At 41.0% G+C, this 25,499-nt stretch overlaps 1 protein-coding gene across 3 annotated transcripts in view; it reads right to left on the bottom strand.

Moving 5' to 3' along the window:
- LNX1 (ligand of numb-protein X 1) overlaps positions 1–25,499 on the bottom strand; it is a 228,879-nt gene that overhangs the window by 149,733 nt on the left and 53,647 nt on the right. For 2 of the 3 annotated variants that reach the window (XM_020989954.2, XM_020989971.2), the window contains one exon: positions 3,853–3,979. The gene's annotated coding sequence lies outside the window, so the exon portion shown is untranslated. Of the gene's footprint in view, positions 1–3,852; positions 3,980–16,100; positions 16,197–25,499 lie in introns of all 3 variants that reach the window. The other variant, XM_020989947.2, reaches the window with a different exon arrangement.

The following is a 25,499-nucleotide window of genomic DNA, read 5'->3' as shown; positions in this document are numbered from 1 at the left end:
GCACAGCTGCAGGAGGGGCTCACATTTCTGAACCTACTCTTCTGCTCTTTGCTTCCTGACTCAAATTGATCCTGAGAGACTATGATAGTCGATTTTCTGACCAACAAATCACCAGTGCTCTAGCCACATTTCAAGAGCTAGAGCTCTAGCTGACTGGCACCTCCCCACCTGTGACCTCAAAGGTAAGAAGCTAATGAGACTGAATGGGACCCTATAAAACATTTGGAGCTGTCCTGAGGCCATGACCCAAGAATCTAGTCAGAATTTAGTATAGCCATGAGTCAAGTCTTGGGAAAAACCTCTGATGAGGTCATCCTCTTGCCATAGCTTGAAGACCATTGTGGCCAAGACTCCTCAGTGACTTCTCTGGGTAGACCCCTTCTCTGTACTTTCCTACTCTCATTTTGGAGTTAAAAGTCCAGGACTCCCTAGTGCTCATCTCTTGTTTTTCTCGCCTTCCCTTTTGTGTTCCTTTGGGTGACTCAGGTTAAGCTACATGTTCTTATGGGCCAAATAAGAGGATGGATTGCTTTAAGTATTAATTAGACAGCCAACTTCTCTGAAAATCCTCTTCTGTCCAAAGCAAGGGACCTTATGAAAAACCACAGTGGTGACCTACTCAACTGAGACCATGTTACTTCATACAATTAGTGAGCTCTGGCAAATGACCTCCATCTTTGTGACCCTGACACCCACTGTCTGAAGCTGAAACAGAATGAGCTTCTTCATTGTGCAAGAAGATACCTTAATCTGACTTAACAGCACAAAGGGTGCTGATTTGGGGTCAGAGTTCCTTAACTTCTCTGGCCTAGAGTTTCCTCGTTCATAAGATAAAGGAGTTGAACTAGAAGACGTCAAAGATTTCTTCCAGCTGTAGATCTATGACCTAGAAAGAGCATGGCTGAACACGTTTACCTTCCCTGATCCCCCAAACTGAAGGTGCTCTCCAATCCTCACATTTCCTTGGAATAATAATACTTTATTTGAATTTCTTCTCTCAGATACACTCGTCTGTACATATGTTGTTTTTCCACTCTCAGGAGAACAGAAGCTCCCAGCGAGGCAGGGAAAGGGCCATTTTTCATTTTTGTAGATATACCAAGCCCTTGGCAGGAGATCTTCTTGGTATTAATATCCTTAACCAGGTACGCACATAAGAAACCTTTGAATTGTACTGAATCTGATAGTAACATTAACTGTTGCCACCGTCACTTTATTCCAGACAACAAGGGAGCGTTTGCCCAGTGGTTTGTGGGACACCCTGCATTTGCTGCTCTCTTAGGGTAGGTGAAAGGAGAAAGGGGAAAGAGCAGGTGGGACAGAGCAGACAGGGCATAGCAGTTCCTTCCTTCTGCCGGACACACAGCGGCAGTCAGCCCAGCCTGCTTTATGGAGGAAATTCAAAAAAAGCCTTGCTTCTGCTTCACTCCTTTCTTTTGTTAGGTTTTGTGGGAATTACCCATGACAAATTTAATAATTTACAATTTATAATAACAATTACTATCACGATTATTAAAATCAGTGTTCCCAGATTTTAATTAGATGGAGCTCAAGTTAGCTCAGAAAAACTTTAAATAAAGTTTGACTCTTTAAATGGCCATCTCTTAGCAAAGTTTCCATCTACTGAAAAATAGTACAGAATTACCCCAGTAAGCCACTGAACCGTGAACTTGGCTACATTCTAGAATAGTTTGACCCTGAATTTCAGTCTCTGAACACCAACTTTCTTCCCCCATCCCCACTTCCCTTTGTTTCTCCTCTTCCTCTACCTCTTTGTGACCTTCAGCAGGTTACTGCACATCTTTAGGCCTTAATTTCCTCATCCGTAAAATGAGGGGGTTAGAGTAGATGGCCTGAAAAGTTTTACTCTAATCTATGATTCTATTCTTTGTCCCCTTTTTTCCTTCTCTCTCCCTACTCACAACTTCCTTCCCCTCCCCCCAAATATCTGTTTGCATTTAGAGTTGCCCCCTTTAACGTTGAGAGAGTCAGAGAGGGAGAGAGGGGAAGAGATGAAGAAATGAAATTATTTGACTAAGGTTCAAATACAGTCCTTAAAAAAGAGGTGAAATGGGGCAGCTAGGTGGCACAGTGGATAGAGCACTGGCCCTGACGTCAGGAGTGCCCAAGTTCAAATCCGACCTCAGACCAAACAGTTGACATTTACTAGCTGTGTGACCCTGGGCAAGTCACTTAACCCCAACTGCCTAAAAAAAAGGAATAAAAAAAGAGGTGAAATATTGAGCAAGAAATTATTGAACCACAGTGAATTGGAGGAAGGTAATTCCCATTCCAGAGAGGTTTTGTGATTTTTCATATACATTTGCCTTGGGTAGATACTGGATATAGGATATTGTGTTGTGCCAGTTCCAGTAAGGCAAAGGCAGTAGCCACTGGCCAAGCATAAGCTCAGAAAAAAAGGCCAGAAAGGTCAGAGAGGAGAACAATAGTGGTCTCAAAGGAGCAAGAGGAATTGGCAGCCACAGCAAGACTAGTCTGGCTCGGTGAGAGGTTACTCTGTCCGACACAAACTTCCCCAGATTGTTTCCATTTCTACTTTTGGAGAATGAATGTGCACTTTGACTTTTGGGGTGGATGAATATCAGCATAATTACTAACAGATCACTTCCTTGCAATTTTTTTTTTCTAACTTAAGTCTCAGCAAAACAGCTGATGTAGGAGTCTGGCACATTGCACCTTACAGTTCTGTTTCTTTGCATGGGTTTCCCACAGCCAGGCCCTGACCCCCCAGTATTATGTGTGGCTTGCACATCAGATTCTTCTCTCCCCATCCCCTCCCTGTAAATGCCTCCAGTGTAAATTGGCACACTGAGAGTGAGGCTTGCAGGGCATACTAACTGTGAGATCTTTATTAAGGAAACAAAAAATGGGTCCTAGAGCTAAAGTTACTTTTAGGAGGAAAAAAAAAGTAAGGTTCCTGGCAGAACGATCTACTAAACAGTTTATTTACTGTTAAAAGCAAGGGGGATGAGGGGAGATAACATACACAGGGAGGGAAAAAAACCTTTGTATCCCATTCATGAAGCTCAGAAAGGATAACCCATGTTACCTGAGCTAAAGGTTTAATAAGCACATGGCTAAATATAAAGTATCCTAACCCAGATCAAAGTCTCCCTGTAAAAGCAGATTGTACAACTGAGGACAAAGATCAAATATTTGCTTTCTTAAAAAAAAAGGTTAGGGGGTTAGGAATTGGTGGGGGGGGGTGGATTGGAGGAGACATAAGGAAGAACAACTGAATTTACTGTCTAAGGAAGTATTCAGCAGGCAGGGAAAAAAAAGGAAAACAACCCAATTTTAAGTAGACATGAACTGTGATAAAAGCAAAAAATTAAAGGAATCCGAAGAGAGTTTCTAAGAGTGGGCTTTGGTCCCCTCCTCACAACTGAAATTACCATTATAAAAGTCTCCCCTCCCCCACTCTGAAATTAGCATTATGAATCTCTCCCCTCCCCCCCATTGAAATTAACACTATAGATTAAAGAAAGTTTACAACTCCAAATCGAATTTCAAACACTTCTTCCTCTCACCTTTGCTGTTCGGGTTTTATTATTTTTTTTTTGGGGGGGGGGAAATCAATGTCCCAGACAGGAAGGGGCTGAATTAATGATTTCAAATTTTAAAAAGGCAGCATTAGCCATGTGGCTTGAGAGTTTTACCGTGTAACCAGAAGAGCCATTAGGCATGCAACTTCTCTCCCAGAAGGAGCTCCCCTCTCCAGAGAAAAGAGTAAAGTTGTACTCACTCGGCCAGTTTCTTTCCTGTTTCCTGTTCGGAACGATGTGACCAGTGGTCAAAATATCCAGAGAGAAAATGGGCGTTTCAACTCACCTTTCCAGGTGTTAAGGTTTTTGAAGCCGGCAACAGTCTGGCAGTACATACACATCCCCAGCACGTAAGTCAATCAAACTCCGTCGGGTTCGTCCTGACACCACATTTGCCTTCCTTCTGCAGGTGTCTGTGGGGAAGAAGAATGAATGGTATTGGTTGGCCTGCAGCAGGAAATGTGTGACATCACACAGAACCCTGAAAAGATAATCTTCGTGGCTTCGACCTTAGTGAGTGAGCCAGTCAGTAAATTCCTCCGTACCTGTCATTTACCTGAATACCTGCAGCCAGGTGCAAATTATTCAGTTAGAGTCATTTGCAGTGAGGTATTTACTTTCTTTTTTAAGTCACAACCCAACCTGCCTGCCCTGGGTAGCTAGTTGTTTTCACGATACAGATCCCTAACTGCTAAAGAGTTAACAGAGAAGTTTAAACACCAAAATGAGACAATAATTTACTTGATTTAAATAAGGAATACGTGAAAAATCGGTCGTGTAGAAACTGTAGTACAGTAGAGAGCAGGCTGAACAGGGAGTCAAAGGACCCGGGTTCAAATCCCAAATCTACTCACTACCTTTGTGATCTTGGTGAGTCACTTACCCTCGGGGACTTCTGGGACTAAAGTTCCTCTTCTGTAAAATAAGGGGAAGGGATGGACTGCATGGCTTCTTAGGTCCTTTCCTTCTCTACTTCTAGGATCTCATGAAATTCATTAACTTTTTTTTTAATGGATGTCATTTGCTCTTTTCATGAGAAATCTATCTCCAATAGAATAATAAAGTTTTTTTTAAAAAAACTACTTTGTACTTAATTGTATTAGCTTTATAACCAACTTATCTGTGCACGGATAGTTTCCTTCGCTAGAACATAAGCTCCTTGAGGGCAGGGATTGTTTCCTTTTTTGTTTCATTATCATACATGCTGTGCCCAGCCCATTGTAGACATTTAAGTGCTCCTTTATTTTGTTGAACCTCATTCATTCTTCACTGAGAAAGTTAGAGTTGAAAAGAACTTTAAGAAATCCTTTACTCCACCTCTCCTTGTTTTCAGGAAAGGGAACTGAGGCTCTGAGGATTAAAAAGAGCCTACCTAAGGAAACTCATTGGCAGAATCAGGATTCAAACCCAGGTCTTCTGACTCAAAATCCAATTTTTTGTTTTGTTTTGGGGGGCAGGGTGACCCACACCATGCTCTTAAGCAGGAGAATTGACTGCTATTTTCAAATGAGATGTTCAAATTTTTCGAAGGCATTTTTGTGTTCCAATGACAGACTTAGACGTTTGTAACAGTAGTCATGTCCATGACAGCTTACTCAGTTGGCACGGGGCAGTTACAATTCTTTGTAGGCCTGCAATTACAAGTAATTTAAATAATTCAGATTAGAATGCTATTAATAAGGCGACTTTGCCTGCTAGTTAGAGACAGGAAGGAGGAGTCAGAAGTTGTTATTTCTATTCCTAGCTTATTGTATGACCCTGGGCTGTATGCCATTTCAGCCTTTTTTCCACTAGGAAAAATAAGGGTAATGCTACTTACCTCATGACAAAATGAGTTATCATGGGAATATTAAAGAGCAAATGTGAGCGAGTGTGATAAACAAGCATTTATTCATTCATTCATAATTGAATTTCAATGTTTTATATGTTTGTGACCTCTTTCCAGGATCCTTGAACAATTTAGACTATGCACTGGAATGTACCACCTGGGGAAAATGTGGACTCTCCTGCCCTGGAGGCATTGAAAAATAGGGCAGCCAGTCATCTTCTCTCAAGAATAGCCTAGATAATTTTAGGGGGTTCCTTGCAACACAGTGGCTCTAAAAATTGCTTTTCCCCTCTTGGTGATAAAGGTGCTAGAATTCTCGAGTACTTCTTCCCTCCCTTGTGCCTCCCCTTCTGCAAATGCTCATTTTAAAAGGTGCCAATTTCTTTTTTTTTTTTTTAAACTGGATGGATGATTTCATCAGTGTTGGGAGCTTTCCAGTGAAGGACTGCCTCTACTTATGCAGATGGGCACCTTCTCTATAACTATATGACAGTTGTCGCGAGCACAGAGTGGATATTGCCCAGGGTCACACAGCCTTCTTTGCCACAGAGGCCAAATCTTTACCTACTACAGCTGCCTTTTAAAAGGCTAGACTTTGGGTGTCAATACTGTAATCGATTCAATTGAACAAATAGATTAAGCACCTGCTATAATAGAAAGGGCATCCATCAAACTTGGCATCTAAAAACCTGTTTTTGAGACTCTAGTTCTAACATTTATTAGTTTGGGACTTATTAGTGAATTACTTAAACTGAGCCTCAATTTCTTTACCTGTAAAAACTGGAATGAGGATACATATATCACCTGCCTCACAAAGTTGTGAAGAAAGCCTTCTGTAAAACGTAAAGTGCTATTCAAATGTGAGTTGCAATTAGTAGACATTACCTAATTTTATTTTTATACCAACTCTGTCGGTCAAACGGAGAAGGTGTTGTTTTCCTCTCATCTCAGACCCTTACACAGTAGGGAAGGCATTATGGCTGTGCTAGAATGCCACAGTATGCTGGATTTGTAAACCTGAAAAAGTCTTAACCTCTCTGGACCTCAATTTATTATTATTATTATTAACAGTAATAATAAAATAATAACTACCATTTATATAGCACTTCAGGTACCTCACTTCATCCTCACAACAACTCTGGCAGGCAGGTGCTATTATCATCTCCGTTTAACAGGTGAGGAAATGAAGGTAGACAGGTGATGTAACTTGCTCAGAATCACTCAGCTAGAAAATGTCAGAAGCAGGATTTGAACTCAGCTGTTCTTGACTCGGGGCCAGCACTCTATACAATCTATATAATCTCTAATATGGGGATAATAATAGAAGAAACAGGATGAGGGATTGAAAGGACAGCTAGGTGGTGCAGTGGATAGAGTACCAGGCCTGGAGTCAGGAAGACTCATCTTCCTGAGTTCAAATCCACTCCCATATACTTACTACCAGTGTGACCCTGGGCAAGTCACTTAATCCTGGTTGCCTCAGTTTCCTCATCTGTAAAATGACCTGGAAATGGCAAATCATTGCAATATCTTTGCCAAGAAAACCCCAAATGGGGTCATGAAAAGTCAGCCATGATTGAATAAGAACAATGGGGGACTGGAAATTGTACTACTGGATTCTGAGTCAGAAAACCTAGGTTTGAATTTGTGCTGTGTAACTTATTACCTTTGTGACCTTGGGCAAGTCACTTGATCACTAAAAGCCCTAGTTCTCTCCATAATTAAGCCCTTTCTTCAAAGCCTGAAGAGTGCCAGGCACTGGGGATAAAAAAAAAAATAAAGTCACTGCCTTACATTCTATTGGATGAAACATGTATAAGTATAAATATGAATAGATACATATACATAGATATTTATATGTATTAGGTATATGAGGCAATTTTCAGGAGTATAGGGAGTATTTAGCAGCTGGGAGAATGCAAAAAAGATGGATCTGTAAAATGATTGGAGATGAACAGAGGACCTCTTAAGGTGCTTTGCTGTGTCTTTGATCCAATAGGCAAGGCACAGTCCTCCATATCAGAGAGGGATCTAAGAGAATTTTTAAAAGCCTTGCTTCATTGTACCTTAAACTTTGCCACCTTAAAACTGAAATACAGTCTAGCTTGGCATCAGTGACCACAGCGAGTCATCCTGTATGACTGTGAGGGGAGGGATAGTTCTGGTTTAGGGCACTGGGGCAAATCCAAGCTCTTTAAATGCCTTCAGGATATTTAACTTTCCTTTATTTGTTTGTTTGTTTGTTTATTAGTACCTGTGATTTTATCAGGGCAAGGAACTTTCCCCTGAGCAGAGTGGATTATTAACTTTCTATGGGAAGCATGAAACCCAGAGCCCAGACTGACCTAACCTACAAACTCTTTCAGGAAAGTTAGAAACTTAAGAAGATTCACAAATGAAGATTGAGCGATCTTGCCATCAACCAACATTTATTTCCTCTTTCTTAATTTCTGCCTTTTGAAAACTGCCATGGATAGTGGGGGGTGGGGCAAGACTTACAAAAAAGGAAAACAACAACAACAATTCCTCTAAAGGAAAGGAGAAAGCATTAGGTTGTAAATGTGGTTTAAAAGTTGAGTACCCCCTTTTGCAATAATAAGGCTGAACACAAATGCTCATTACAAAACCAAATGCACTTCTTTTGCTACTGGAAGGGTGTTCCACTTGGGAGGGGTGAAGAACTTGTGTTCCAGCTTGTGCTAAGCACTGCTATCTGACTCAGACCCTGCCCTCATAGGAATGACAATATAACAAGTGAATTTGACTATATACGTGTAGGAGGTTGATCAAGAGAGCCTGGTCAATTTGATATGGTTACCTGAGAAAAGAGCTATCCATGCATATATTTCCCCATGGAGAGTGTGGACATACGTGCTCATTAGCACCTCAGTGAGAGTGCTGGGAACATCTTCCGTGCCTAGGTATTTGTGGGACCCTTCTGAACTATCCATACCTCATAGGAATGATTGAGTCTCAGATCTGCTGGGAAGAATTTGAATGCTTCAAACTATTGTGGATAGAGCCAGCTCAAACAGGACTCTAGAAAGTTGGTCTTTTAATTTTCAGTGTGAGCATTTACATATCAGAAATTGACAAATGCGACAAATCAGAGCTTGATTTTATTGTCTTGTGGGTTGTCTAGAATAATAAAGTGATGGAGAAAGTGTGAATAACTCAAATTAAACTTAAAAACATGTCATGCATACATTTTTTTTCTCTCAGAGATCTGTTTATTAAGTCTTTAGCAGCATATCACTGGAGCCAACCCCTTTACGCTGGGTTTATGAAGGCAAATTAGAGGGGCAATTAGGTGGTACAGTGGTTAGAGCACCAGCCCTGGATTCAGGAGGACTAGAGTTCAGATTTGTCCTCAGACACAAAACGTTCACTAGCTGTATGACCCTGAGCAAGTCACTTAACCCCATTGCCTAGCCAAAACCAAAACAAAACAAAAAAATTAGAGCCAGAGAGAGAACTGTAGCAGAACTATGAGCCAGTCTAGGTGTGGATGTTGGGGGTGGAGGTGGAGGAGAATCAATGTCTCTAGATATCCTCCCTTGCAACACCCACAGCCTGAAACTGTTAATGGCAAATGTAGACAATCAGTGGTAGGAGCCCACTACTCCATTGCAAGACAAAATTGTACGAGATAAGTGCAGTAGAGAATAGTTTTAAAACAAACTGTTACGTGAGATCCCCGAAGAAATTTATTATTGATGAGGATGGGAAGTGAAGGATCACTAAAAGCTTCACTGAGGAAATGGCATGTAAATTAGGGTTTTTTAAGAGTATGTAGGCCCTAGGAGGTAAAGAGAGGATGGGGGACTTATTCTAGTATGACATTACCGACAGTATTACCTTAAAAGACTACCAATTTCCATAAGAGGGAATTCACAAAAGCATAATAATTGTAATTATTGTAATAAGTATAATTATTATAATAAGCAACTTCAAATGTTTCCCCTCTGGCTTAATTCGTCCCTCACCCTGTCCTATCACATTTTTTAAAAGAGGGAATATAATGACTTTGTCCCAGAAAACCTTGTTGAAGTGACTAGGTATCCTCACTTAACTTCTATCTGCTTTAGGCTACTTCCTAGAATTTATGCAGCCACAGAAGGCTTACAAGGTCTGAAAGAGTTCCCTATTCCCCTCCCTGCCCTTCCCCCCTTCGCTAAGAGAAAATCACAGGTTCTTCATATTCTTGTGTTCATATGTTGATTTAAGATTTTCAAAGTATTTTACAAACATCTGTCTCTTCTGATGTTCACATGAAGAAGGGAGATTGAGTCTCAAGGGATCTGCCCAGATTCACGAAACTACGTTCGGAGCTGGGATTCAGATTTAGGTCTCTCCTGAGTCAAGTCCGACATTTATTTCTATAATAATGGAGTTGACAGATCAATTCTCTGAATCTCCGTATCCTCGTAAAGGGGTAGATGATGTAAAATGAAAGGTACAGTTCTAACTGGCTCACAAGACCACGTTGTTAAACTTTCAGGATCAGAATTTACAACTCAGAAACCATTATATGTTAGAAATCAGGGCTTGATTTATTGTACTTTGATGACTAGACTTAAGAAGGTGATGGAGAAAATGTTAATAATGCAAATTAAACTTACGAGCCAGGTAGGTACATCCCCGTGCAAACCCCAACAAAAGCTGGTTGTTAAACATCTACCAGCACACCCCTAGTAGATGATCTCTAAGGTCCCTTTCTAGTTTTAATATTCTATGGTTGTGATTTCATTAGATTAAAAGGCTTGTTGACTTGATGATTCACATGGAGATAGAAAAAGATTAAAGAAAATTTGAAGAATATTTGTGCTGGATGACCTCCTTGCCTAATGTACAAATAAACCAGCCAACAAGCATTTATTAAACATTTACTATGTGATGGACCTTTGTTAAGCATTGGGGACACAAAGCAAAAGCAAAAACAGTGCCTATCCTCAAGGAATTTACATTCTAGTTGGGGAAAGACCAAGAAAAAAATATATAAATCAGAACATATAAGAGAAATACAAAGTGAATGAGGCGGTGGCACTAGAAGCTGGAGGTTCCAGAAAAAGCCTTCTGGATGAAATAGCACTTAAGCATAATCTTAAAGGATGTCAGGAATTCGAAGAGTGGAAAGTTGGGAGGGAAATCATTACTGGTGTGAGCAACAGACAGTGGAAAAGTAGGAAGACTAGAGATGGACTTTGGGAGGGGAGTAATGTTTTAAATGATTGGAAAGGTAGGAAGGCACCATGGTTGTCAAGTGATTTAAATACCAAAGAACTTCAAAAATGATCCTGGAGGTCATCAGGGGTTATTGGAGTTTATTGTGGATAAGGGCATGAATGGTCTGACTTGTACTTCGGGAAAATGACCATTATAGCTGATCGGTAGATAGGTTGGAGTGGATAGAGACTTGAGGCAAGGAGACCAATTAGAAGGCCACTGGTGGTCCAGGTGAGAAGTGATAAGGGTTTAAACTAGGGTGGTGGCTATGTGTATCTGCGGAGAGAAAAATTACAAGTTAGCTTGCTACAGGTTAAGGTAGTTAGGTGGGCTGGCACAGTGAAGAGAGTGCCCAGCCTGGAGCCTTCCCAAATTCATCTTCCTAAATTCAAATCCTGCCTCTGACATTTAATGGCTGTGTGACCCTGGGCAAGTTTGCCTCAGTTTCCTCATCTGTGAAATGAGCTGGAGAAGGAAATGGCAAACCAGTATCTTTGCCAAGAAAACCCCAAATGGGGTCATGAGGAGTCTGACAAGATTGAACAATTGCAACTGATTATGCCTGGAATTCTCTCCCTCTTCACCTCTGCCTCCAGAAACCCTTAGCTTCCTTGCGAGGTTCAGCTCAAGTACCATGAAAAGAAAGATGGTTTTAGAGTCAGAGTACCTGGGTTCAAATCCTAGGTCCACCAATTGCTACCTGTATGATCCTGGGCAACTTCTCTGGGTCTCGATTTCCTCATGTATGAAATGAAGTGATTGGACAAGGGGACCTCCAAGGCCACTCACAGTCTAAATGGATGATTCTTTGATCTTGTAACATAAAAAAGCATGGATGAGCAAATCAAGTGAATAGAGTTTTCTGTGAATAAAAAGAATAAGTAAAAAAAAAGTGAGGTCCAGGTAGAAATGTCTCCCTCCTTCCCAAACCAAACCCTGGCCTCTAGCCAACTTGGTTTATTTAACTGTCTACCACACCACAGCCATTTCCACGTACAAGATAAGAAAGTGAAATTTAGCCGTCACAGACAAGGAGGAAACGCCAGTCTTTGGTCAAGCCTCTTCCCTTTTCAGGGTCTATAGCTCTTTCATTAGGCCTAGAAAAAAAAGGCAGGGACATTGGAATGATCAGCCATAAGAAAACAAAGAGCTGGAAAAGAAGTTTTAGTAATGAAGTCAGGGAAATGATCAACATATGTAGTATATGGTAGTGAGAGGCTGCTTACATTCCACCTCCTGCCTAGATATAGTGTGAATGTTTTAACTAGGCAGAAACTTCCACTACTACAAGTATTACTGCCACTTTGATGGTGCCCTCTGTTATGGAACTGATGAAAGTTTCAGTCTAGGGGTTCAAGACCTCTTTGCTCCTGAAGGTCATAGCTAGAGCCAGTAGTCCAGTTGGGCATTTAAAGAGAGAGAACCTTTACCTGGTGGAAAAGGCAGAACAAAAGAGTGGGAGGACCTGTACAGACATAGAGACATTTCCTGGAGCAGGCCTTATGCATGGGCTGGGCTTCAGCATTCCTTTCAGAGAGCTACTATGTACAGCTAAGAAACTAGGCAGGGGTGAGGAAGCTGCAGCCTCAAGATCACTTGTGGCCCTCTAGGTCCTCAAGTGTGGCCCTTTGACTGAATCCAAACTTCCCAAAACAAATCCCTTTAATAAAAGGATTTGTTTTGTAAAACTTAGACTCAGTCAAAAGGCTGCACCCAAGGACCGAGAAGGCCAAATTTCTCTGCCCCTGGAAGCCATAAGCCTGAAACAGAAAGCCCCTACAGGGAGCTGGCAGATGCGGGCATTGGCTGTCTTCCTGGGGCAAGTACTAGGGGCTCCTAAGTCAGGACTGGGCAGGAACTCCAGCTGCCCACAGGAGAATTGTAAAGAAGTTCTTTGTATTAATGGGAGGAATTCCTGGATCAATCAAAGAGCAATGGGGCCTTAGCCTCAAGGCGATAAGAAAGGTGGGGCTCCTTTGAGGAGGGAATTACTTGATTCCTTAGCACACTCAGATTTTGGACAGTTTAGAATAGAGAGTCTTAATCTTTTTTGTGCCACAGACCCAATCACCAGTCTGGTAAAACCTTATTGACTCCCTCTCAGTTTGTTTGTTTTGGAGGCAATTGTGTAAGTGTCTTGAGGCTGGATTTGAACTCAAATCCTCCTGACCCTAGGGCCAGGGCTGTACCCCTCGCACCACCTAGCTGCCCCAGTGTTTTTAAATAATTAAAAGAAATGTTAAATTTCAACTGGAGGTGAGCCAAATTAAAGATGGATTTCTTTTCCCACTCAAATTCCTTAAATCTATTCACAGACCCCCCCCATCTACACCAAAGCCAAAGTCCTGCTTACTCCACACTTATCCTCCACTTTGCAGTTTCATATGAGTACCTCTTTTGCTTGAGTTTTATCTGTCTAAGGTGAAAACAGCCCACATCACTCAATCCCTTGATTCCAAGTTGGCATTTGGATAATAAGAAGTTTGTTGTGGTATCTAGACTGCTGGATTTGGATTTAGGATGACCAGGATTCAGAGTTTACCTCCGATACTTTCATAGGGCATGTCACCTAACCCCTGTGAGACTCAGTTTCTCATTTGTAAAATGGGTATAAAAATAATGACAGCATGTACCTCACAGAGTTGTGTGGATCAAAGTATTTTGCAAACTTTGAAACTAACGCTATGCAAGTGATAGTAATCGTTATCCTACCTGGTGCAGTCTACTTTTCAGAGTACCAAAAATGGTACACTGCACTCTCTGTGATTTTAAGCTGGACCCTTCAATTAAATGATTATTTTTACAACAATAAAACCATATATTGCCTGTAGGACCAAGGACCTAGGTTATATTTTGGGGGAAAATGTCCCATTTTCCTTGTCTCAAAACTCCCCCCCCGAAAAAAAAAATCAGTGAATTTTAATTTTTTTTTTTTTCTGGACTAACAGGCAGCTAGGGGCAGCTAGAAGACAAAGTATATAGAGTGCCAGGCCTGGAGTCAGGAAGACCCAAGTTCCAATCCAGCCTGTGTGACCCCGAGCAAGTCACTTGACCTTGTCTCAGTTTCCTCATTTGTAAAATGAGCTGGAGAAGGAAATGGCAAGCCACTCTGGTATCTTTGCCAGGAAAACCCCAAATTCGGTCAGGAAGAGTCAGACATAACGAACTGACTAAACAACAATAAAGTAGGAAGCTAATTACTAGTTCCCCCCACAGTGACCATGCTTTTCAGAATGCGTACTAGGACAAAACGAAAAAGCAAAAAAACCAGAATGCATACTAGGCGTGTATGTTATGATAAAGGATTTTTTTTACCCTCATTTGTGAATAGGATAGAATATTCAAAATTGGGATTGTCCCAGAACATATGGCCTCCATGGCTATTGTATACCAGAGCAAAGTTTTATGAAAAGGGAAAAAAATCAACTGGATGTATAAATATGTCAAAAAATGCTAGTATAACCCCTCAGAAATGAGCATGATCTTTCAGGGGAGGAGATGGATATTCAATGGAATAGGGGACTTCCATATCTTCCTGATAAAAAGACTAGAGCTCAACAGAAATTTTGATCTTCAAGTACAAGACTCAAGAGAGACATAAAAAGGTAAATGGGACAGAAAGAAACAACATGTTATTAATAAGGGCAAACTGTTTACATCCCTACAAGGGAAGATGACACTTCTTATGAACTGTATTGAACTCTTGAGAACTGTATTGTTATTACACCATGTTAAAGGGGCATATATAAAGGGGGCGTATGTAAATTGACTTTGGTGTAATGATGAAAAAATCTAATCAAGTGAGTTAAATGGATGCAAGTAAATTAATTAATCTGATCTAAGAAAATGTACTGAGAGAAAAGGAAAGGAGAAGGCAGACAAGGGTAAATTATATCACAGGAAAAGGCACAAAAACCTGTTACAGCAGAGGGAAAGAAGAGAGGGAGATGAGCATTGTTTGAACCTTACTCTTATCAGATTTGGCACAAGAAGGGAATAACATGAGCAGTTAGGTATAGAAATCTAACATGCCCTATAGGTAGTAGGAGGGCAAAGGGGAAAGAAATGGGAAGGGACTTACAGAAGGGAGGTGGGATTGAGGGAGGTGGTGATCAAAAGCTAAACATTAGTGAGGAGGGAAAAAGAGAAAGAAGAAAGAAAAGCATAAACGGGGGAGGGGGGGAAGGATGGAAAGAGAGACACAGATAATAATCATAATTGTGAATGTGATATATCAATGTAGTGAAATATTATTGTTCCATAAGAAATGATGAGCAGGCAGACTTCAGATAAACCTGGAAAGACTTGTATGGTTTGATGCTGAGTGAAGTGAGCAGAACCAGGAGAATGTTGTACACAGTAAAAGCCACATTAAATGATGACTGACTTCAATAGACTTAACCCCTCTCAACAATACAAAGATCTAAGACATCTCCAAAAGCCTCATGATGGAAAATGCTATCCACATCCAAAGAAAGAACTATGGAGTTTGAATGCATATCAAAGCATACTATTTGCTATTTTTTTTCTTCTGTTGTGTTTTGTTTCCTCTTTCTGGTGCTTCCTCCTGTTAGTTCTAATTCTTACTTACAACATCACTAACGTGAAAATATGTTTAATAGAAATGTAAATGTATAGCCTATATCAGATTGCGCACCATCTTGGGGTAGGAGGTTGGGAGGAAGGGGGAGAAAAATTAAAAACTCAAAAGCTTATAGAAGTGATTGTTGATAAATTAAAATAAACTAATAAAAAAATTTTAAATGCTATTGTAACTGTAAGTTCTAAGGAGGATAATGAGATACAGAAGAAAAAAAATCACTGGATTTGGAGTCAGATGTCATGGGTTTGTTCCTTACTGTTGGTGTGACCTTGGGCATGTCACTTCACCTCAGGGCCTCAGTTTCCTTATCTGTTAGATGATTTAATTGGATTAGGCAACCTCTAATGTTCTTTCCAGCTTTAAATTTCCAGATATCAATTAGTGAATCTATATTTATTAAGTAAGTGCCTTCTATGTTCCAGATACTGTGCTAAGCAAAAAGACAGTTGTAAAATATTGGGGGCAGGGAGGTGGTGCAGTGGATAAAGTCAGGAAGATTCATCTTCCTGAGTTCAAATCTAGCCTCAGATACTTACTAGCTGTGTGACCCTGGACAAGTCACTTAACCCTATTTGCCTCAGTTTCCTCATCTGTAAAATGAGCTGGAGAAGGAAATGCAAACCACTCCAGTATCTTTGCCAAGAAAACTCCAAATGGGGTCAGGAAGAATCAGACACAACTGAAAAAGACTGAACAAGAACAGATACTTACTAGCAATATGACCCTGGGCAAGTCCTTGACTTATTTCAACCTCAGTTTACTCAGTGTGAAACAAGCAGTTTTATTCAGCTTCTAAGATCCCTTCCATATCTGAATCTATTATCCTATGAATGCATGCATGAGATATTCCCCTCCCCCCCATTTCTGAGAGGTTTACCTGGCTGAATCAGAATTGATCATCGTTAACCAAGGAAGAGTCGTCCTTGGCTGGGAAACTGGACTTGAACCAGGACAGGCCTCTCTCACTTCCCACCTATGTACAACAGCAAAGGACTTGTATTACAATCAATGAGAAGGATAACATATAGGATCTCAGGAGAGAGGAAAGTGCAAGCCCTAAGTACCATTCAGCTCTGATAGAAAAAGATCACTAGGAACCTACAAATATAGGACTGTTGCGTGTTTCCTGGGTAAGCATTCATTGGCCTCCCTCACCTCAATGCATTATGGGCATGGACTTTGGTTTCTGGGTAGCTCTAGAGGAGTTGGAGGTGTTCCTTCCAGGACTCTTTACCTTTTTTTCAGTTAGGCAGGAATAAGAGCTGAGCTGGGGGAGACACAGGTCAGAGTCTGTGCTGCCTTCCTGGCCCCCCCTTCCACAATTTGGTGTAGCATGATAAGCATAAGTTCTGAAAGGATGCACGGAAATCCTAAGGAAGGTGAGAATCTCACTCTGTGGGAATGCACAAAACCCCAGCTCTGGAGTGTGTTCCAAAGAAACTATTGAGGTGCATAGTATACCCTCCTGTCTCCATTCTAATGAGGTGACACCCATTTGAAAACAAGAGGTAGCAAGCGAGAGGTGACAACAGGGTCTTTGAAACAACCCTTTACTACTTCTTACAACCTCAATTGTAATATCTTACAATTTTGTTGATTGGCCGTTTTTTCAGTCATGTCTGACTCTTCCTGATCCCATTTGGGGTTTTCTTGGCATTCCATTTGCCATCCTTCTCCAGCTCATTTTATAGAGGAGGAAACTTGAGGCAAACTGGGTTAAGTGACTTGCTCACTTAAGCTAGCTCACACAGCTAGCAAGTGTCTGAGGCTGGTTCTGAATTCAGGAAGATGAGTCTTCTTGATTCCATGGCCAGTACTCTATCCACTGCACTACCTAGCTGCCCCACAATAAGTGTCTAAAGGCAGGATTTATTTGAATCCAGTTCTTTCTAACTCCAGGCCAAGCCAAGGGACAAATGAAATGAAGTCTGTGTCCTAGAGGCAAGTTCATTGTCTTTGTGAGCTATTTAAACCTCTGACCGCAATACAGTTTGTAATGATTCTTTTGTCTCAGAAAGGACTTCAGAAATTCTACTTTACACCCATGTCTCCATTTCTCACCCATTTACTTTGCTGGGGAACAGTGTATTACGTCTGTATCTGTATCTCAGTGCCTAGCAGATAGAATAGAATTCTAGAATAGGAAACACCTAGGAGTGGAAACTCCCTTTACCATTTCAGATCTTCTCTTCCATTTAAATTCTTTTTTTTTTTTCTATGAGGCAATTGGGGTTGACTTGCCCCAGTCACACAGCTAGTGAGTATTATGTGTCTGAGGCTGGATTTGAACTCAGGTCCTCCTGACTCCAGGGCAGATACTTTATCTACTGCTCAGTCTAGCTGCTCCCATTTAAATTCTCAGAGAATTTCTTTAAACTCTAAGAGATTAAATGATCTGCCCAGGGTTATACAGCCATGTGTATCGAGATTGGATTTGAACTGGTCTTTCTGGTTTCAAATCCAGCTCTCTATTCACTGTACCACTCACCTGGCACATAGTAGGTACTTAATAGATATTTATTGATTGACTGATTGATTCCAAATGAAAAAAGGGAAAGATTATTCTACAACATATGACCAATTCGTTTTTTTAATTCCTAGGCCCATATAGGGTCTTAGAGTCTAGTCTAAACTTCTCATCTTATAGATCAGTTTCATAGGAAAGAGAAAGAATTATACAAAATACATTTAATATATACAAAATCAGATTTCCTCAAGTTTATAGATCTCTCCAATGAATTAAATAGTATACTTTCTAAGCATATAGGGTCTAGGAATTTTAGAAAATGAATTGGTCATGTAGAATAGAATGATCTTTCCCTGGGTAAATCTTGTTTGGTCTGGATCAATCCAGATCAGAGGTTCTTAACCTGGGATTCATGAACTTGTTTTTATAAAAAAATTTTTTTTAATTTTTTTAAACTATGTTTCAGTATAATTGGTTTCCTTTGCAATGTAGTTTATTTTACGTGTTTCAAACCAGACTGCCTGAGGAATTCATAACTCACAAAGAAAGTTTAAGAAAGCCCCTAATGCAGCTATTTCAGCTTGCATGTTGATCCTGTTGCTATTCTACATCATTATTACTGAGAACATCATCATCATCTCATCACCATCACCATCATCACCATCACCATCACCATCACCATCACCATCACCATCACCATCACCATCACCATCACCATCACCATCACCATCACCATCACCATCACCACCATCACCATCACCATCACCATCACCATCACCATCACCATCACCATCACCACCATCACCATCACCATCACCATCACCATCACCATCACCATCATCATCACCACCACCATCACCATCACCATCACCATCATCACCATCACCATCACCATCACCATCACCATCACCATCATCATCACCATCACCATCACCATCATCATCACTATCATCATCACCATCATCATCACCATCATCATCATCATCATCATCATCATCATCATCATCATCATCATCATCATTACATATCATAGTCCTGTGTACTACAGAAAGTGAGATGCAGGAGACTTAGCCCTGGCTCATGAAAAACTTATAACCAAATGAATATAGTGGTAGCTTCTTTTCTGTATGAAATTAGATAACTGATGATCATGTGCTCACCACTCCAACAGAGTGAGTTTGAATTCCACCAATTTGTAGCATATTCAGGTGGGGTGGGAATTGCCTCTAGTACACACACACACACACACACACACACACACACACACACACACACACACACATACACAGATTTTATGTGTCTGGTTCCCACTGAAGTTAGACGTTTTGGCCAGAGTTGACCCAACTGGTAAATATCTGATGCAGGGTTTGATCCCCATTTTTCCTGATGACAACTGTTTCATTTTATCCACTGTAACACACTGTTTCCCTGACTTTAGGTTTGTGTAAATTGCTACCTTCTTAGCTTTGAACAAAAGGCTTTTAAAAACAACTTCAGCTCATTGTGTGTCTGGAAATGCTATTGTGACTGACAGGGTTGTCAGTGTTGAGCAAAGCAGCCAGGGTGTGGTGTTTTTGCTACCATTCTCTCTTTGCACCCTTCAGGGAGGTCTGCCCTTATAGAAAACACAGCCCCCTTGGACTTTGTCTTTGACTGAGGCAGGCGGAATGCATTAGAGTTCTCTGAACTCAAGGTTGGGCCTGGCCAACTTAACCAGCCCTCACTCACTTGGGCCTTTTGATTAGTCCGAATTCTCTTATGTGTTTTGACAGGGAAGTTGAAAGGAAAAACAAGAAGCAATCTTTTCCGAGCACTTTATTTCCAGTTCACCAAAATAAGTGTTGGCATCCTTGAGGACTTTAATGTTGGGGATGGACCAGTTGCCAAAATCCTGCCTGGTGAATAAGCAGATTACTTATGGCAGGGGGGAAAACTGAGTGCCACGTTATGCTTCCTCTGCCTTTGATTTTCACCCAGATTTTCACAATTCTTTGGAATGACTGATTACCACAACAAAATGCTGCACGGTCCATCTGATTTTAATGAGAAGTATTTCTACAGAAGACATCTTTGGTTTTCTAATTGATGGGACTATTTAATGTCATGGGGTGTGATCATTGCCTACAACCTATGAAGCTGGCTCTGGTCTTTTTCTATAAGCTCAGCTTCCAATGCTTTTCTTGGCTACTCACACAGCAACTAAGTAGATCCCAGAAGCAAAGACCGAAAGCCACGGTAATGACTGTAGGCAGTTGAGGATGTTGTGATAGGTGCCACCCAGTGGGATTAGTGAGCAGCAGCTCTGTTTGGCACCTGCCCATGGCTGCTGCTTGGTTTGGTAGATGGTTTTGAAGCTACATCCTGGGCACACAGTTCAGAAGAAATGCTTGTGGTTTGGTATTATTTTTTCTCTTATGGAAAATAGAATCCTTCATTCTGATCTTGCAGATGGCAAGTCTTTTTCATAGGTTGCACCAGAGTATCTGAAATCCAGAAGGTCCTCCCTTTCTTTCTGACAGATTTTTCCCAGAGTCCATTTAATGTTGGGGTATTTAAGTGATTTAATGAGAGAGAAAAATGAAAGGGACTTTTCAAGAACATTTGCCTGCCTCAGAACAGAACACTCTTCAACAGTTAAATACAAAATAGAATCTTAGCAGGTTTCTCCAAAAGATTTTCTCTGGGCTGCTTCATCTTTAGGTGGACAAAATGGTTAGGAGGATTCCAAGGGTGCATGCCCATAGTGTCCAAATAAATTGATTTTGCCCTTGTAAACTGGGTGGTCTGTTTACAATTAAAGTTTCACAACTTGGAAAGTTAGAATGTCTTTGCTTCTCCCTCATTTACTTCTCCCTTCTCCCCCTCCTCCATCATTAACTCAGATTGCCTACATCAGGGAGGTAAAGCAGATACAGAAACAGGGAAGGGATAGAAATGGTGAAGGCTATTCCTCTAGTGACTTTAATCTGATGTTATGGGGACTCCCCTTTATTCCCTCTCTGCATGTATGTTTTCCTGATCAGCCCTTGGATAACGACACATATCAGTAGATTTAGAGCAAGAGGGGGAGATAGGAAGAGAGAGGGGAAAATAGTCCCTGCCTCCTAGAAACTTATGTTCTACTGGGAAGATAAGATGTTTACCATATTCAGAAAGAAAATTAAATGCAATGATAATTTGAGGAAAGAGAAAGTACTACCAATCAGGAAGAACAGAAAAGGATTCCTGTGGGAATATGAGCCAAATCTTCAGTGAAACTAGGGCTTCTAAGAGGTAGAAATAGGGAAGGAGTAAATTCATATCTTTCTGTAAGTCTTCCATGGAAGATCTATTTGACATACTAGAGGTCTTCTGGATATTTCAATATCTCAAAAGTAGCAAGTAATAATTTAATATTCATTCTGTTCACCTATTGTCTCATTATATTTGTCAGGATTTCCTCTTTTCTGGCCATACAGGTCCCTAACACACACACACACACACACACATACACACACACACACACACTATATGCACACATATATAGATATATATATAAACACATATATAAACATAGGATATAAATATATGCATATGAGCACATGCATGTATGCCCATATATAGGCATATATTAACACATTTATACACGTGTGTGTGTATATTTTTAATAGTTCATCCTTAATATTATACTACAGTTTACTTAAACCCAAGATGCCTTTTTCTACTGCCCTTTGGGTTACTTGTTGCTGTAATTTTCTAGTGATTGTAAGATGTTTAGGTATGTGAGTAAGTGGTTGGAATGCAGCTGACTTCTTGTGTAAACCTGTCATCACACAATGTCAGAATGGCAAGGGACCTTTGAAACATTTGGGGAAGCAATCTGTCCTTGTTTTTGTTTTTTAAGATTCCCTGTTTAAAAACCAGTAAGCATGTTCTAGATCCTCCCTGCTGATGTATAGTCTAAACCTCTCCTGCCCTTCATCCCTGTTTCATCCCTGTTTTCTTATATGTAGTCCTCAGTAGAAATGAAGAACAAACAAGCTTCCATCGTCTACCCAGCAGCTTCTTCCTATTCTTGCTGCTGACTGAAGTATCTCCCAGGCTTCTGTTTCCAGACTAAGTTATGCCAGATTATTTAAGCTTCTTCCTAGTAATCAGAATGTTCATAGTAATAGTGTGACCTCAGCATCCCAAGAGGTTTCCAACAGAGAACAGAATGAAAAGGGGAAGTCATTCTGTAGGCCAGTGGGAGAACAATGGCAGTAGGAGAGGCCACCTTCCAAATAGGAGCAAGTTTCCCTTCGATGAACTTTTACTCTTAGTTTGGGAACGGCAGTTCCAAATAAACAGAGGGTGTGTTTCTGAGTATCCCAACGACCAAGTTTGTTTGTGCCAAAGAATAAAAGAAGAGAGATGTGAGGGAAATGACAGGTCAAGGTGCTGAGCAGTGAATGATGGGAAAATGATTCCTTCCTTTGATTCTACTCTATCTAGTCCAAGGGTTCTTAACTGGAGGTCCATCAACTTTTTAATTTTATTTTTACCTTGATAAATGTGTCTCAGTATAATTGCTTTCCTTTGTAATTTTTAATATTTTATTTTGTGCATTTAAAACCGTTCTTCCGATAAGAGATTCACATAGTCCGTCAGACTGCCAAAGGCATGTTTGGGACAACAGAGATTAAGGACTTCTTCCTGATATAGTCCATGGAAGAGCTGTTCTAAGAAGAGGCTGGAATCCTAGAATTGAAAGAAACCTTAGAGATAGTGGAACCCAATCCCCTGACCAATGGATTACTGGAACACATCTGACAAGTGGTCATCTATTCACAGCGGATCCCATTCCATTTCATGCCCACTTTGTTTATTGGGAAATCCTTACATAGTTGATTTGAAAACTGTGTCCCTATAAGCTTTCACCTGTTTTTCTTAATTCTGACTGATGGGGCCAAGCAGAAAAATCTAATCCCTCTTCCACCTGACAGCCCTTCAAATATCTGATGACAGAAATAACGAGCTCCCTCCTTCCCCTCCACCCTCTCACTTTCTTTTCTAAGCTAAATATCCATGACTCCTTCAAGTCAATCCCATGATTCTTTGATATTCTAGTTGCTTTCCTCTGGGCATGTTCTATAAGGTCAAAGTCCTGTCTAAAATACTACATCAATAACTGAATAGGATAACCTAGTTGCCAGCCAACTGGCACAGAGTATGATATTTATCCATTTTTTCCCCCTCAGATTTTAAAGACTCCAATAAACTTAAATTGCTAGGACTTTTTGTAGGACAGAGGTGACCCCAGGTATTGGCAGGCTGTGCCAACAGAATGCCATCTCCAACAGCTTCTGTGAAGCTGGAGGCCACCAGTACTGGGCATGTCAATTATCTGATGACTAGCCTAGTCAACTCTATTGGAGCTCATCACCAGGTTGGTAGCAAGGGGATAGATTTTTCAACCACAACAACTCTCAACCATTTACTACTAAGTTAAAAAAGGGTTGCAATCTAGATTGGTGGAGGGAGTATCCTCACTGGGGAAATCACTGGGTGCTTAAAGTTAATGGTAGAATATGAAGCTTCTTCACCTATTAAACTTGCAGTGAAGCAGAATAGGGCTGGTTTTCTCACTCGTTTTTGAGGAAGCTCCTGGAAGTCTGCCTAGACTTCCTTCCAAGGAGGTGCTAGAATTAAAATAATGGAGAGATTTCTTAGGAAGATTCTATCAGTTACATAGGAGTGAAGCAGAGGGGTGAGAAGTGGTGGTGATTTGGTAGTCCATTTGAATAAGTAGATCCCTAATGGGCCTCACCAGCTGCTATCAGGAAAAAACTCCAAGGGCTGACATACAAAAGTTGAATGTCCAATTCAGTCTTCAAATTGTGTCAGGGGAAGAGTAAGATCATGAGTAAGACAGAGGTAAAGGAGTGCATTTGAGGCGTGGGGACTTGTCTATGTAAAGGCATGGAGACAAGGGCTGGAGAGCAGTGTGGTGTAGTGGAAAGAGCATGGAGGCTGGTGTTGGAAGATCTGGGTTCAAATCCTGTCTCTTATATTGATTACCTTTGTGACTTTAAGCAAGTTACTTGATTTCCTTGGAACTCAGTTCTCCCTAGGAGCAGCTAGGTGGTACAGTGGATAGAGTGCTGGCCCTGGAGTCAGGAAGACCTGAGTTCAAATCCGGCCTCAAATACTTACTAGCTACATGACCCTGGGCAAGTTACTTCATTTTATTTGCCTCAGTTTCCTCATCTGTAAAATGAGCTGGTGAAGGAAATGGCAAACCACTTCAGTATCTTTGCCAAGAAGATCCCAAAAGGGGTCACAAAGAGTTGAACATGACTTGAGTGACTCAACAACGACAGTTTCCTCATCTGTAAAATGAAAGGGTTCTGTTAGGTGGCCTCTGAGGTCCTTCCCAATATTATAATCCCACGAGCTTTCTTTCTACTAACCTATTAATTTTAGCTGCTCTTTTCATCCTCCCCGTGGTACCCTCAACTAGCCTGGATACTCCCCACCCCTTTTGCTTTCCAGATGGTCTCAAATGTTTGTCTTTAAAAGCCAAACAGAAGGTTTTATATTTTATTCTAGAGATAATAGGGCACCTAGGTAATGCCATAGTGCATACAGTGCTCAGCCTAGAATCAAGAAGACCTAAATTCAAATCTGACCTTGAACCCATACTAACTGTGTGACCATGGGCAAGTTATTTAACCTCTGTTTGCCTCAGTTTCCTCATCTGTAAGATGGGGATAATAATAGCCCCTACCTCCCAAGATTGTTTTGAGGATCAAATGAGATAATTGTAAATCACTTTGCACAGTGTCTGGCACATCGTGAGTGCTATACACATGTTAGCCATTACTATTTTACATGGATTTATTGAGTTGAAAGATCAGTTAAAGATGAACAGAAAGGGAAAGGGCACTCATTTTGCCTAGGAGAAAGCCTCGAGTCAGCCCTAGCCTTTTACCACCTCAATAAGCATTTATCGACCACCTACTTTGTACTCACTGTAGTGTGACGATGTCACCTACAAAGGTTCTGAGGGTCAGAGAAAACATAAAAATTCACAATAGCACAATCAGTCGATGTGAGTAATTTGAGCCCCAGATTCCTGGGTTCTTGGCATATGCCGGGTTTGTTGAAATTTCAGATGGTGTGTGCCATCAGCCTCTAGTCACCCGGTACTGTAAATACAGCTCAGGCTGTATTCTTGGGGAGGAAGGGACCAATAAATATGAAGGGAGGCCAGCATTTCAAGTCTTCCCCCTGCTTTCTCTGAACCATTCCGAAAGACTCACTGGGTATAGCTGCTGCCCTTCGAACCTCAGACTCATGCATCCACACATTTCAAAACAGCCTCAGCTCAGGAAAGACTGCATTGCCTAGGTTGGGAACCTGCAGCCTTGAGGCCACGTTTGGCCCTCTAGGTCTTCAACTGCAACCCTCTGACTGAATCCATGAGGGCCTCACTTGAGGACCTAGAGGGCCACATGTGGCCTCAAGGCTACAGGTTGTGCCTGATATTTGCTGTAAGAAATTTGGTTTGCTTTTCTTTCCAGTGAACTCATAGCTTAGCACATGACTGGGTATGGCGAGCACCCAAACAATCAATGGAGACTCTAGAATCAGACTATTAGAGCTGGAAAAGATGATCGGTCAAGTCAATTAGCATGTATTTAGCACTGACCTTGGGTCAGGCATATGCTAAGTGCTGGAGATACAAATAACTAAAGGCAAAAACACAGTCTCTGTTCTCAAGGAGCTCACAGTCTCATGGGAGAGACAGCATGTAAACACCAACGTAAAAACAAGATATATACAGGA

The sequence above is a fragment of the Phascolarctos cinereus genome, unplaced genomic scaffold (genome assembly GCF_003287225.1).
Source record: "Phascolarctos cinereus isolate Bilbo 61053 unplaced genomic scaffold, phaCin_HiC Scaffold_9;HRSCAF=440, whole genome shotgun sequence".
In the NCBI taxonomy this organism is placed as follows: domain Eukaryota; kingdom Metazoa; phylum Chordata; class Mammalia; order Diprotodontia; family Phascolarctidae; genus Phascolarctos; species Phascolarctos cinereus.
This window is presented reverse-complemented; position numbering and strand designations above follow the sequence as displayed.